The sequence below is a fragment of the Nerophis ophidion genome, linkage group LG20, assembly GCF_033978795.1.
Source record: "Nerophis ophidion isolate RoL-2023_Sa linkage group LG20, RoL_Noph_v1.0, whole genome shotgun sequence".
Classification (NCBI taxonomy): Eukaryota; Metazoa; Chordata; class Actinopteri; order Syngnathiformes; family Syngnathidae; genus Nerophis; species Nerophis ophidion.
The window spans coordinates 13939902-13956584 of NC_084630.1; the positions used below are offsets into that span (position 1 = coordinate 13939902).

Genomic DNA, 16683 nt, shown 5'->3' on the forward strand with positions numbered 1-16683 from the left:
TTTTGAATTTGCATTTTTTTGTGGGGAAAGTGAGTGTCCCAGGGAAAAATGAGCGGTCCTGGACACTAGATTTCCCCGGACAAATCTTCCAGCCCCTCATGATGTTAGCATTTCAGTGTCATTTATGTACATTTTCATTATACCCTGTATACACAACACGGGGACGGCGTGGCGGAGTTGGGAGAGTGGCTGTGCCAGCAACCCGAGGGGTCCTGGTTCGATCCCCACCTTCAACCAACCTCGTCACGTCCGTTATGTCCTTGATCAAGACAATTCACCCTTGCTCCTGATGGGTCGTGGTTAGGGCCTTGCAATGGGTGAATGTGGAAATAGTGTTAAAGCGCTTTGAGTACCTTGAAGGTAGAAAAGCGCTATACATACAGGAATATGTCAAACAGACAACCGTGTCAAGTGTGGGGCAGAAGCATTGCTATAAAAAGTAGCGTTACTGCTAATATGTAGCATCATTTGAAAAGTCACCCGCTAGAGAATGAAGAGTGCGTACTCCGTGACATCTCCATTCGGTGCCAGACGCCCACACAATCAAAATGCCGAGGCAAACGTTTCCAGATCAACACCGTATGAAAAAAGTGATTTTTTTTGTTGTGATTTCCTTCTCTGCATGAAAGTTTGAAATGAGCATATGTTAATGTAGCATTAACAAGAATGTTTTAATGTAGACACATAGAATCATCATACTGCTGTGATTGTATGCATCAAGTGTTCATTCAAGGCTAAGGCAAAATATCTAGATAGATATAGTGTATCGCGATATGGTCTAAAAATATCGGGATATTAAAAAAAGGCCATATCACCCAGTCCTAAGGCATATAATTTCCGCCTTCATTAAATCACGGGCGGAGTAACATAACTGTCCACTAAACGGAATACGTTGTTAAACGCAGAACATCAGGAAAATTTACATACATGTGAGTGAAATGCTGTCAAGGTGAGGAAAAGGAACATTTGTTTGGGAACGGACTGTGCAACATTCCCATCAACTTTCTTCTCAGACGAATCAACGCCACTGAAACCGGCAGCAAGACTTCTCAAACCCAAGTTCAATCAGCCAGTTACCTGGGATCTTAAATATCCCAGGTAACTGGCTATGATCCCTACTGAAGGTACAGTGGTTTTGTATTTTACCAGATACAATTTCGTAACCAAGAATTTTAAAACATTTTTTTTTCTACTTTAGGCGCGCAACCTGACAGTTTTGGGAGACAAAAGTATCTGACACAGGGTGATTGATTATATGATCATGATCGTTGATCGTGATCAATTTGAATTCGATCACAGTGATCAGCTGTTAGCATATTTCCTGAACCAAATATGGCGAAAACGTTAGAAGTTACCGCAGTAGTAAACAGTCGGGGAGCAAACATATATATAATGTAATCCTGCACGAATCAATCCATCTTTATTGACTGTGATACTGTGTGTCTGTGAATGTGTGTGTGTTTGTTTACGTTTGCCTGTGGTTGTTTGAAAGTGTGAACGTGTGCTCAACCATCTTGTTCCACTGTTGCAAAAGTCCCATCTCCTCACGACGTAATTAATGTTCAATCGCGTTGTGCCTCTTCCCCTTACACAGCTGAAAGTGCAGCCCAGAAGAAAAAAATAAAGAAATATGACTAACACTAGCATAGAAGTTGAAACACAACACTTTCACTACTACTTTCACTATCTGCTGCAGTTCAACCAGTCACCCTGCCCCGAATGCAGACTTGCAGGCACTCTGAGAACTTCTAATTAACTGTAATCAACACACCCACTATTTTAATCAGAAAAGGCATTTTTGTACCTAAATATTTTTAATCAGACTTTATGTTTTTGTCTGCAAAGATTCCACTACTGATATAACCTACTAAAAAAAAGTAACAAGCAAGAAAACAGTATACCGCAAAAAAAACCCCTGCAGAAAGACATTTTGTGCTCTTTTTGTTTGAGGACAAAAAACATTTTGTTCCTGACAAAATCATTAAACTTGTTTATGTGGTGGTACACATTTTACCACACTTCAAATTCAAACTGCACTTTACTGTATTTTCATTTAATATAAGATACACAATTTCAGTTTTAAAAACTCCACAATCTGGATCAACGCTTGCCATTTGCCAAAGCACTGTTGAGAAGCACTGATGGACACAAGTATTTAAAGAATACAAATAATTTACCATCTGGAAAGTGTTTAGTGAATGTTAACTTGAAAAAGGGCCTTATAGTATTCACTACACCAATGATAATTTGTTTACTGGAGAATTGTTGTGATAAGGACTCTGGAACTCTCTTCCCAAACCCATTCGTGACTGCTCAGACCTTCCTACCTTCAAAAGCCTTCTCAAAACACACCTCTTCAGATCTGCTTTTAACCTGTGATTAGTGTTCTGTGTCTTGTAATGTCCCGACTTGTAGATGTCCAGTGTTTTGTATTCTACAATGTGCTGCTTTTATTTTTCCTGTATTTTATATTGTTACTTTGAACTGTTTTATATTTTATTTTTTTATCCTGTAAAGCGTCTGAGTACACTGAAAAGCGCTACACCAAATAAAATGTATTATTATTATTATTATAAGCAAAAAAACAAAAGAACTTCAAGAAAAAAAGTTCTTTCCCCGCCCCAAAACATACCCAAAAAAAGAAAAACCGTGGCTCTAAAACCGAGGTATGTTGCAACTCTAAAAAACACAATTATATATATATATGAACAAAATGACAGTTCTTAGCATATATTACCTCAATCAAACATGGTGGAAATGTCTGTTACAAGATAGTGCAGTAGTGAACAGTAGGGATGCGGTACTCTGTCTAAGCCTGCGCACGACAATCCACTTTAATTAAAAAAGAACAAAAAATCTTGACATAAAAATCGGATATCATCAAAAAATGAATCGGGAATTTTTTTGGGCCATATTTCCCAGCCCTAATCTAACTCCCAATTACTTTACCGACACAACAATGTATAAGAACTAGAATGAGCAATCACAAATGTCCCCGTAGTTTTGGACGCTTACACAACCTGTATGAGGAAGATAGATGACTTGGAAGCCACGGTGAAATCCCTAAATTGCAGGGAGACCGCACGTCACCTTAGCCTCCGCGGCAAGAAGATTTCACCATGCAGAACCTTTGCTGAACAAGAGGAGCTAGACAGGCGTCTGACTCAAGCAAAGAAGAGGAATGCAATGGTACTTAAGTGGGCATAATCAAAAACATGAATCACAGTCTCATACCTGAACCGATGCATCTTACAAATTAGTTTTCAGAAGTGTTTTTAAAGCAACCTTTCCTTAAAACAAGAGGAGGGGAAATGTAGGGGCAGCCATTGACTGTATTTTACGCCGAGTGGCCACACATGATGTGCTTGCGGGGGCAGGTGTAAGAAAGCATTTTAAAACCTGATCCACTGCTCAATCATAACAGGCATGCGGTAAAATATTGGTCTCATCAGTTTTATGCCAAGTTTGATTGCTGAGGCCTTGATATACAACTTTACTTAATTTTGTCTTCGACTTTACCGGCTTGTCTTAAGAACTTCACAGAACACACAGAAAAAAAACTTTGATTAGTCCATTGGACATGATCTCAGGTTGGCCCAACACATACAGTAAATTAAAATGTGTTTTGTTTCGATTGTGTTCACCATAATTGAATACATTTGAAATATTTCAATCACTTCTAGAGATCAGGAAGTTTAGTGTTGGTGGTACCGGTATTTGTTATGTTTTTGAAAATTTGTTGACTATCTTCTTGTGTTACAATTGTGTATTTTGTTCTTTTTTCAGGACATTGGAGGAAGAAAATGGGCAGAGGAACACACCGACACAGCACAATTTATTTTGGGCATATTTTTTCCCCAATCTAGACTTTTTATGCAGATTTTCTTACACATTGCCATTGGTTTTCTTTATACTTGTATTCCTCTTATTTACAATTTACATAACAGTTTCCTGTAAGAAGTGTAGTTTGTTTTATAAAAAAATTACAGGTATCCTGCCAAATTGCCTGTTAATTCATTACCGTCAATGTGCTCATGTACAGTAAGTTACAAGTATTAGGTTTATAGTACCAATATGTTTACAAAGGTTGCGGAGGTAAATATTTAGGAATATTATTAATGAGTGTGGGGAACATTGAGTATCATTCGAAGATTGTAACATTCCGAGAACTAAAATGTTTCAATTGGAACACAAGTGGAACCAAAAACAAACTATGAAACCTTTGGCGAACGTTAATTGGCCAAAAAGCTAACGTAATCACATCGTTCTGGGAACCAAAAATGGTTAGGTGGGTTAGTATCTTAAGTATCATTATCAAGTACAATATTAAGATGGTGTTAAACATGTTACGCGCCGAAAGAAAGCAGGAATGCTAATAACTAAACTAACCAGCAGGTAAGCTAGCTTGATACAACAGAAGAAATAAGTGCATAGTAAAGTTTAGGAAGTGTAAATGGGTGCGATGAGCCTTACAGCAGAAAATAACAGTTATTTATAGGAAATTAAGATGAGTTAGAGCAGGGGTGCTCAATACGTCGATCGCGATCGACCAGTCGATCCCAAAGGTATTATTGGTAGCTCGCGTGACATTAAAAAAAATTGATGTCAACCTATCATCCATCCCGTCTTTAAAAAAATTGATGTCAACCTATCATCCATCCCGTCTTTTGATTGATAAACAGGGCAGCCAGTCAGATGACATCTGAATTTTGTCTGACACTTACGTCACTGCGCATGAGCAAACAACTGCGCTAAGTGCTAACTAACTAGCAAGCTTGTCAGCGAGTTACGGCCAGTTTTCAGCCTTTGTTTTTTTCTCTCAAACCTATGAAAGGGTATAAAAATGAGTGAGGTAGCTGGACCAAGTAAGAAGAAAAAAACGTATAACTTTCATACGGAATAGGAGGAGGACTTTTTTTTCACGATGACATTTTCCAAGTGCGTTTGCCTCATCTGCCAGTCTACCGTAGCAATACCAAAGAAGGGGAATGTGGAGCGGCATTTTCAGACTGTTCATGGAAAATACGACACCGACTTCCCACCGAAAAGCGAGCTGAGAAAGAGAAAAGTGAAGGAACTGAAATCCCAGTTGTCCAGACAGCAGTCATTTTTCACGCAACAAAATTCAAAAGCGAAAGCCGGCACCGAAGCATCGTTCCGGGTGAGTCACATCATTGTCAATAACAAGAAGTCCTTCCAAGACGGAGAGATGGTAAAAGAGGCATTCGTTGAAGCAGCTGACTCATTGTTCCGAGACTTTAAAAATAAGGCAGAAATATTATCTTCGATCAAAGCTCTCCTGCTGTCAAGAAGCACAGTTACACGGCGCTGTGAAGCCATGGCTGAGGATTTAACCCAGCAACTTTGGAAGGACATTGGAGATTGCGTGTGTTTCTCACTGCAGTTGGACGAATCAACGGACGTGAGTGACACAGCCCAGATGTGCATTTTCATTCGTATGGTGTTTAGTGATATCACTACAAAAGAAGAGCTATTAACAGTACTGCCCATGAAAGAACAGACGCGAAGAGAGGACATATTTCAGTCGTTTAAAAACTTTATCGCGAAAACTCAGCTCCCAGTGTACAAATTGATGTCTATCACCACGGATGGAGCACCCGCAATGGTTGGCCGCTTGAATGGATTTATTGCAAAGTGCAGGCAGGACGATGCTTTCCCGGACATCCTAAATTACCATTGCATAATCCACCAACAAGCGTTATGCGCTAAAATGCTCAACATGAAAGAGATGATGGATGTTGCAACGAAGAACGCCTGTTCTATTCGCGCCAGATCTCTTCAAAGAAGGCTATTCCGTGCACATCTGGAGAATGCTGACTGCGACCACTCTGAGTTGTTGCTACACACTGACGTGAGATGGCTTAGTCGAGGGAAATTCCTGCAAAGATTTCGAGAGCTCTGTCCGGAGATTAAGGAGTTTTTCCGTGTAGCTGGACATGCAGAATACACGCAACTAAATGACGGTCAGTGGCTGTTAGACTTGGCATTTTTAACCGATCTGACCAACATGTTGAATGACCTTAATTTACAGCTGCAAGGAAAAGACAAAACATTGATCAATATGATCAGCTCGGTTAATGCTTTCAAACGAAAGATGCAACATCTCTCCTCAAAGCTGCAGCGCCATGATTTGGCAAACTTCCAGAACCTGGCGTCAGAGCTGGAGATGCAAAGGAAGGCCTGTGTGCAACTTGACACTGCATGCTACACAGAGCAGATTGACAAATGTCTGTCAGAGTTTGACAAACGCTTTCAAGACTTTTCTTTGCTCGAGCCACTCGCTACATTCATGTGCTATCCTTTTCGGGAAGATGCTGAGGTTGATTCACTCGCATCAAAAATTGCAACAGTTTCACCTGAACTCTTCTGTAGTGGAAGATGAGATTTTGACACTACAAGCTGACATTGAGCTGAAGTCCAGAGCTCATGGACATGGACAGTTCTGGAACTTACTCACAGAGGTAAAGTACCCCAACATGAGGAAATGTGCTACCTCCTTGACAGCATTTTTCGGCTCCACTTATTTATGTGAGTCAGCCTTTTCCCACATGAAGATCATCAAGTCCAAGTACCGTTCCACCATGACTGATGAACATTTGGAAGTGTGCTTGAGGCTGGCTGTCAGCAGTTACCGTCCGGACTATGCATCCCTGGCTGATTCAATTCAGTGCAAGTCATCAGAGTAAACTCAGGTAATGACAAAAAATTTACATCGTTAATTCAATCAATCAATCAATGTTTACTTATATAGCCCTAAATCACTGGTGTCTCAAAGGGCTGCACAGACCACCACGACATCCTCGGTAGGCCCACATAAGGGCAAGGAAAACTCACACCCAGTGGGACATCGGTGACAATAATGACCCAGTGGGACGTCGGTGACAATGATGACTATGAGAACCTTAGAGAGGAGGAAAGCAATGGATATAGAGCGGGTCTAACATGATACTGTGAAAGTTCAATCCACAATGGATCCAACACATTGGCTCATGCGATATAAAGAATCCTCAATATATTTAAAAATAAATATATGTTTTGCATTTTTTGTAGTAGGTAGATCATTTTGACTTGATCATTTCATAAGTAGCTCTCATGCTGAAAAAGTGTGAGCACCCCTGAGTTAGAGAATGACAAATTAGAGAAAGTTGCTTAGTTAGAAAAATGTACAGTTGGTATATGTGATAAGTATTGGTATCAGCCAAACTCACACATTGATGATCAGTATCGGAATCAGCAGCAAAAATGTGTTATCTGACAGTCCTCAGTTTTTATGTACAAAAATCTAACACCCCTCCTCCAATTAATACCTTTTAAAATGGGCATATTTTAAACTGTTGAATACATTCTCACTAAATGTATCATTTCATCAGTCTTTGTGTTTAGTTTGGTTCTTTATTTATTATCTATTGTCTGGTTTTTGCGCGAATGGCGACAATTTTTTTTTTTTAGTTTCAAACGTTTTCTTTAATGCAAGTAAATATTGATTCTCCTGTTTGAAAAGTGCAATTTAAATTGTATATGCATTTACATGATGAAATAAAACTTCATTAGAAAGTCCTTGTTCATTTCAACAATTTTGACCAAAAGTAGCATGAGGGTAAAAAGTGTGTTTTAGTAAATTAATCAATTAATCAATTAAATTAATTGATAGATTATCCTTTTACTAGAATAATCGATAACTGCAGTCTTAGTCTCCACACTCAGAAGTAGCCGTCAAGATCCCCTAGAAACACCTGCACACTCAACTTTCACAAGAACAGTGCTATGCGTAACAGTCTGACAAAACAGATGTTTCAAAAAAGAACTGTGTATGAAGCACTCATTGGTACATCTACGTTACACAACTACGATTTCACTAAAATAAAGCAATGCTGGTCAAAATCGGCCTATATTGCACCAACTATAAACTTAAACTTAAAGTACTAATGATTGTCACACACACTAGGTGTGGTGATTGTTGTCATCTGCATTTGACCCATCCCCTTGTTCACCTCCTGGGAGTTGAGGGGAGCAGTGGGCAGGAATCATTTTTGGTGATTTAACCCCCAATTCCAACCATTGATGCTGAGTGCCAAGCAAGGAGGTAATGGGTCCCATTTTTATAGTCTTTCGTATGACTTGGCCGGGGTTTGAACTCACGACCTAACAATCTCAGGGCAGACACTCTAACCACTAGACCACTGAGTAGATTAGGATTTTTAAATTTGATTAATATATCTCATTAAACTGTATTTGTCAGGATGTAAAATAGGTGTAAAATGCAAAAAACAGAATTAGAAAACTAAAACATAAAAAACTAAAAAAACAATTTTACGTTTACCTGCCATCTGCCACATCTAATGTATACCTTCATTGATATTCAGACACAGTCTTGCATTTAAGAAGGACACTTAGCCTACTAATTTATCCGAACAAACACAATCTTCCTGATTGTGGAATATACTTGTTTAAGGCTTAAGGGACCATCCATCTTTTGCTCACCCATTCGTCTCCACGGCCCCCCTTTCCAACTAACCAACATATGGATGTCTGGCACAGCATTCATTTTTGAACAGAGATACACAGTCTCTGAACGCTTGGCCGCGGGTTCCTTGGCTCGGAGCCAAAAATGCAAAGCAATGTTTTGGTCGAGTAGCACCACATGCGGCTCAGGGAGGAAGGGGTAGAGGAATAGCACTTTCACTTTGCAAATACTAATTGCTAATAATTTTTCCACTTTAAAAACATTCTAGGGCTGTGTATCATTGCCAATTTGCTAAATCAATTTTAATTCAATTCATAAAGGTTATTAAAAAAAATAAAAAAATGCACCAATTTTTTTCTTAACCACAAACATGTTTTAAGTGCTAACTAAGGCTGGGCGGTATGACTGAGAATTCATATCACGGAATAAATTGAATCATTTTTACAATAAGGCTTCACGGTGGCAGAGGGGTTAGAGCGTCTGCCTCACAATACGAAGTTCCTGCAGTCCTGGGTTCAAATCCAGGCTCGGGATCTTTCTGTGTGGAGTTTGCATGTTCTCCCCGTGAATGCGTGGGTTCCCTCCGGGTACTCCGGCTTCCTCCCACTTCCAAAGACATGCACCTGGGGATAGGTTAATTGGCAACACCAAATTGGCCCTAGTGTGTGAATGTGAGTGTGAATGTTGTCTGTCTATCTGTGTGGGCCCTGCGATGAGGTGGCGACTTGTCCAGGGTGTACCCTGCCTTCCGCCCGATTGTAGCTGAGATAGGCGCCAGCGCCCCCCGCGACCCCGAAAGGGAATAAGCGGTAGAAAATGGATGGATGGATTTTTACAATAACGGTATATATCGCTGTATAAATGTTGCAGACTACAACTTACATTGGAAGTGTTTACCTTGATTAGCGCTTATATATTTTTTATTCACAAACCTTTATTCAATACACAGTTTAATTGGAACAAATAGGTCCTCAGCGTCCGTTCTTTGTTAAGCATACCTTTCTCGACTAAACAAAGGCACTGGGACGGTAACATAACTGTGGGGGTCGTTGAGAAAAAATGTAATCTTCGAACAAAGAAAAAACATCATGGAGGTTAGGGCCGGGCGATATATCGAATATAGTCGATATATCGCGGGTTTGTCTCTGTGCGATGTAGAAAATGACTATATCGTGAGTATACGTTCTCACGCAGTTGCTTTTTAGCTGCGGGCATTACATTACAGGCTTTTTCTCACTTTCTTGTCTCTCCTTCTCACAGGGAGATAAAACAAGCCCACCTTCTAACATACGTCAAATACTGCCGTGCGTGATACGTCATACACCCTCGCGGAGCAGAGAAGTACCGGCAAGAATAACGTTAGCTGTGGTGCTAGCAGAGCGGTGCGAGTGGTAATACGAGAGAAAGAAGGTGCGAATCTGGCAACAAATGAAGGAAGAAGAATTAATTCCCAAGAAAAACAGCAGGAGGTCCATCGTCTGGCGGTGGTTTGGCTTCAAGCGGGAAGATGTTGAACAGTAATATGTAAAGTATGCGGAAAAAGCGTTGCTACAAAAAGTTGCATCACTACTAAATAGTAGCATAATTACAAAAGTCACCCGCTAGAGAATGAAGGTGCTTGAAACTCTGCATGTCAACATCTACAGCCGGTGCCACACCAAGAAAATGCCCAAGCAACCAGCAGTGACCCAATTGAGCCTGGCGTCTTCCATTTCCAGATAAACACCGAATTAAAAAAATTGTCAACAACAGAAGCAGGTAACGTCCGCAAGAATCTACCACATAGCAAAGGACACACACAATTTGATTTCCTATCATGCATCTATTTTCTACCGCTTGTCCCTTTTTGGGAGTCGCTGGAGCCTATCTCAGCTGCATTCGGGCGGAACCTCATTGCAGGACAGATAGACAACATTCACACTTATATTCACACAATAGCAGCTAATTTTTATTTGAAAGTTATTGAAGTATCTTGTGTGACATTACGCACAAAAGTGCACTTTGTTTTAAACTATAGTAGTGGCATTCTGTACAAAAAGTGCACTTTAATTTAGTGTTGTTTTGATATGTCATCTTAGTGTCATCATGCACTAAAGTGCACTAATAGCTTGTTTTAAAATGTCTCTGACAATCTTGCACTTTATGTTTTGAAAAACCATGAATGTTTGTGCCATTGCTTAAAGGCCTACTGAAACCCACCACTATCCACCACGCAGTCTGATAGTTTATATATATGAATGATGAAATATTAACATTGCAACACATGCCAATACGGCCTTTTTAGTTTACTAAATTGCAATTTTAAATTTCCCAGGAGTTTCGTCTTGAAAACGTTGTGTACTGATGACGTGTACGCAAGACGTCACGGGTTTTTAGGAAGTATGAGCGCTGTACACACTCCACGGCTAAAAGTTGTCTGCTTTAACGGCATAATTATACAGTGTTTTGGACATCTGTGTTGCTGAATCTTTTGCAATTTGTTCAATTAATATTGGAGGAGTCAAAGTAGAAAGATAGAGTTGTGAAGGTTTAGCCTTTAGCCACACAAACACACGGTGATTCCTTATTTAAAATTCCTGGAGGTGAAACTTTACTATGGATCAGAGCGCGGTCAAGCTAACATGAATCACGACGGAATGTAAACCAGCAGGTTTCGGTGAGAAAATTGTGGTTAAAAAGTTGCTTCTTACTGGAGAAAAGCTGAGCTTGTGCCGTCCATAGCTGCCGTCGACTCCCCTGAGACACTGCGCGTCAACACACCCGTGGACACACACATCTGACTATCAGGTACTATTCAACTCACTAAAAAACTAGCAACACAATAGAAAGATAAGGGATTTCCCAGAATTATCCTCGTAAATGTATTTAAAAACATCAGAATCCGCCCCAATGCAATCGCGTTTTTTTTAAACTTTTTTTTTTTTTTGTAGTCTGTCGCTATCAATATCCTCAAACACGAATCTTTCATCCTCGCTCAAATTAATGGGGAAATTGTCGTTTTCTCGGTCCGAATAGCAATTTTTGTTGGAGGCTCCCATTAAAATCAATGTGAATATGTGAGGAGCCCCCACACTTGTGACGTCATCGTCTGCGACTTCCGGTAGTGGCAGGGCTTTTCTCTTAACACCAAAAGTTGCAAACTTTATCGTGGATGTTCTCTACTAAATCCTTTCAGCAAAAATATGAAAATATCGCGAAATTATCAAGTATGACACATAGAATGGACCTGTTATCCCCGTTTAAATAAGAAAATCTCATTTCGGTAGGCCTTTAAACACTGTTTAATAAATACAGTTTTGGTAAATTGACTTAGTTGCGATTTCCCTCTGTGCATGAAAGTTTAAATTGAGCACATATTAATGCAGTACGAACAAGAATGTTTTAAAGTAGACACATAGAATCATCATACTGCTGTGATTATATGCATCAAGTGATCATTCAAGGTTAAGGCAAAATATTGACATATATATCCTGTATCGTGACATGGCCTCAAAATATCGAGATATTAATAAAAGGCCGTATCGCCCAGCCCTAATTGAGGCAAATAAACCTTGATTTACTTAAAAGCACTCAGTGGAAGAGAAGTTACATATATGTTCTTTAAGCTGTATAAACTTTTTGCGAAATCTATTTTAGTACAATTTGCTGCGCCTTACATTGTGTCCAATGGTCCTGCTTGTGTTTGCTCATTAAATCAGAACACTTTTTGATTGCACTGTTCTAAAATGGTTCCAAACTTTTTTTATTATCTTTTCATGCCTAAGCATTTGACCTACTTGTGAGCAACAGTCACATGATTACAGCGGTGTTTCCCAGTGCTACGTCATTCGGGAGTCCCGAGAACTGGCGCATTTTAAAACGAGTGCACATGCGTACTTTGACAGAGGTCATTGAACTATTTTTCTTAATATGTGGCCTTTTGACTGGGCCCACGCAGAAAGCACAGGTAAGTGAAGTGGCTTTGTATTATACAACATTGTGTTTAGCAATCAGTTGTATTCTTGTCAGGCTGAAAGGGCGTCTTCTGATGGGTGTTTTCCTAAAGTGTCGCAGGGATGCGGTTACGTGTCCACTATGTGCAGTTTTCCCGAAAGCATATCCTTGGGAGGGATCATCTATAGCAGATTGCTCACCAAACCCGTTGGTTTACAGTGCATAAACACCTGCAGCAAAACTGTGTGAAGCCTAGGGTGGAGTCAGACAGGTGCAGATCTTAATAGGCAGGCATAAATAAAAGGTATGGTTTGGTGTAATTTTGTATGCACTACTTAACATAGGGCTGACAGGTATACCAGTATTACGAGTTATACCAGTATATTTTAGAAAGAGGTATGCAGGGCTCGAATTTTACTGCGACCGCCTTTGTTTTTCGCCTTAATGCCCAAAAAATTGACCAACATTTGCGGTAAGAACATGCCGTGACCACCCTTGACTTTTTACTTGTCAATGAACGAGGAATGTAACAGTAAACGATATGTTACTTTGCGATAGTAATACCATTCAATTTTTTAATTACCAAAAAACCTTCATTTATTAATGCATTTTTGGCAACACGAAGTCAAGCACATGCGCGCTAGCGTTGTTTGACCTGATAATCATGGCGGACCAACGACATAGACTTTGCTAGGGAGATTTCCCCTCGGAGTGAAGCGCTTGGTTTAACGTAATTTTCTTTGCTTCCCACAGGGCGCTTAAGAGCACACTGCTGTGTATAGATGGAGACAGGTGTGGACAATATTGGAGACACTTGTCCCCACACTAAAAGTAAACGACGAAGGAGAAAACTATTTGATGTTTTGCGGCAGGCAATGTGTCGTGAATCTCCTGCCTTGAAAGAAAATAATGTTTGCCTTGATGCCCTTCTAACTGGCCTTGGTGTCTTAAAATATGAGCCGTCCTTTAATGCAACTCTTGCCTTGACCTTAAAAAGTTAAAATGCGTGGCCTGTGTATGTATTTCAGACAATACCCCCATATAGATATATATCTTTTGATATTGCCTTTGATAGTTACTCTCGTCGTTTACCCGCGCTTCATTGAATTTGTTCACTTTGACATTCAGAGCGCGGGGCGGAAATCACATCACTTCAACACCCGTCGCAGGCCGTCACGATGCTTTGTTTCAAGTGTGTGAAAGCATTCACACCTATAAGATTCTTTAAACAGTTTAATAGTTTTTGTCCGTATAAGATATAAGTCTGCTGCTAGGTGTGTACTGAGGTGACCCGCCAGAGGCACGCCGCAACCTGGGGGCCCGGCAGGCAACGTAGCTGAGGAAAGGTCCGGCAGGCAGGAAGGTTCTGGTGCGTGTCCGGAGTTGCTACGACGCATTGCCGACACTGAACCCCCACCACATTCACAATCATGCCCACACCATAGCTCAGGTGGGGACGGCGGTGGCTGCTCTAGTTGTGGCACGTGCCCAGCTTCGCTTTGCACCCCAGCCCAACCCTTGGAGCCAATCCTTGGTTTGAAGTTGACGTGGGAAAGGGGTATGATTAAATAAGCTTTGCTTCTTCTTACTCCTTTTCGGACATGATGTGATGTAAGGTGATATTAAATTGTCTGATGTATTGTGTTGTAAATGTGCTCATGTTTGAAATAACCTAAGAGAGAAAGAAAAAAAGTTACAGTTCACATTTCGGACTACAATGTGCCGTGGGAATAATGAAAAACAAATCAATGATTGAACTGAAAAGCTCTCAATCCAAGCAATAACCCATTTGTGGACAATAATGTATGACAGCAATCGAAGCAAATTCAATCTCTTTATTAATCACAGGTAACATAATCCGGTGAAAAGATTCAACAAAACAACCGTCAGAGCTGACAAACTGACGCTTCTAACTGCTAAAGCTAACAAATATATCTCAGCTCAAACCCTCGCTGATATGACATCACTTGGAAACAGATAGCCTTTTAAAAGACACAAGTACGCACACTACTCTCGTGAAACTTCTCTTAACTGCATTAAAGCTGCAATGATTAGTCGACATTGTCCAAAAGTGTCAACAATACAATTGGTCGCTGACAATTACATCTGTATTGAAAAGAAATACTTCTGTAAACAAAAATGTAGCATTGCACAATGCATGAAAAGAATCTCCAATAAATCAGTCAAGACTCCAAAAATCAAATACTTGAAATAAATAAATCAGATCTATAAAGTGATAAATACGTTCTCAAGCAAATTGGTGTAATTTTAAATAAAGTTATAGTCACGCTCCAGTCGCCAAATGCAGTCGCTGACCAAAGCATTGCATCACTTCGGAGTCGAAGTCTGCACCGCGCCGCCACATTTATAAAATAAAACAACAACAACAAAAAACACGTTTGATGCGCAGAGAAGATCTTTGCGCGAGTCAATAAGCTTTTTCCCTATCCTCTTCATGCATCCTTTGCTATTGCCATTTTTAATAAAAAGTAGCGTAACTTATATCTGTCAGTAGACTCCATGTGGAAGTGCTAAAAACACCATGGCTGGCAGGGAGAAGACACAGTCGAAGTGGAGGCTCGTAAATAACACCACCCACAAAACAATACATCCTGAAAAGACTGTCACAAAGCAGCTTGAAGGCGATCCATCCATCCATTTCGGGCGAAAAGCAGGGTACACCCTGCAGCGTCAACATCGATAGACAACATTCACACACTAGGGCTTATTTAGTGTTGCCAATCAACCTATCCCAAGGTGCATGTTTTTGGAGGTGGGAGGAAGCCGGAGTACCCGGAGGGAACCCCCAAGCCCGGGATTGAACTCAGGACTACTCAGGAACTTCATTAAACATAATCTACAGGACTGTCTCAGAAAATTTGAATATTGTGATGGAGTCCTTTATTTTCTGTAATGCAACTAAAAACATGAAAATGTCATACATTCTGGATTCATTACACATCAACTGAAATATTGCAGGCCATTTATTATTTTTAATATTGCTGATTATGGCATACAGCTTAAGAAAACTCAAAAATCCTATCTCAAAAAATTTGAGTATTTCCTCAGACCAAATTAAAAAAAAATTAAAAAAACAGTTAAAACTGCTAAACAAAATCAAACATTTGAAAATGTCAATTAATGAACTCAGTACTTGGTTGTGAATCCTTTTGCACGGATTACTGCATCAATGCGGCATGGCATGGAGGCAATCAGCCTGTGGCATTGCTGAGGTGTTATTGATGCCCAGGTTGCTTCAATAGCGGCCTTTAGCTCATTTGCATTATTGGGTATGGTGTCTTACAGCTTCTTCTTCACAATACCCCACAAATTTTCTTAAAGGGTTCAGGTCCGGGGAGTTGGCAGGCCAATCGAGGACAGTAATGCCATGGTCGGTACACCAGTTACTGGTGGTTTTGGCACTGTGGGCAGGTGCCAGATCATGCTGGAAAATGAAATGATCATCTCCATAGAGTTTTTCCACAGATGGAAGCATGTAGTGCTCTAAAATCTCTTGGTACACAGCTGCATAGACTCTGGACTTGATGAAACACAGTGGACCAACACCAGCAGCTGATATGGCCCCCTAAACCATTGATGACTGTGGTAACTTCACACTGGATTTCAAGCAACTCGAATTTTGCTCCCCTCCAGCCTTCCTCTCTCAGCTGCATTCGGGCAGAAGGCAGTGTACACCCTGGACAAGTCGCCACCTCTTCGCAGGGCCAACACAGATAGACGGACAACATTCACACCCACATTCACACACTAGGGTCCATTTAGTGTTGCCAATCAACCTATCTCCAGGTGCATGTCTTTGGAGGTGGGAGGAAGCTGGAGTAACAGAAGGGAACCCACACAGTCACCAGTTTCTGTTATTGAGTACATATATCAAGATTTCAGTTTCTCTTCTCACTCCATCCATAGAATCCAAGGCAGGACAGAAAGAAAGCGCAAACACACTAGTGTTATGAGATTAGCGTGTGCTCCTTTATGAATAGCAGTGTGATGGATGAATGACGCCAGGAAAGGAGTGGAAGAGTTAGGAGCGTGAACGGTGGCATGCAGCAGTAGGTGCGACTGTGTTCGGTTGTGTCCTTCAGAAATAAGAATAAAGCCACCAAATTGTCACAAATTGGCGGCCTCATCATTCCGGCATGAAAGCCGATCTCAGCAGACCCACTGTTGGGTAAAGTGAGGGGTGTTACATCCGACGAAAACATCAGCCCTAGAGGGAACGTCTTTCCTGCGCTCTTCAACTACGG

The 16683-nt window shown here is 40.6% G+C and overlaps 1 protein-coding gene across 5 annotated transcripts in view; it reads right to left on the minus strand.

Moving 5' to 3' along the window:
- crebbpa (CREB binding protein a) overlaps nucleotides 1-16683 on the minus strand; it is a 71870-nt gene that overhangs the window by 42088 nt on the left and 13099 nt on the right. The window lies entirely within an intron of this gene.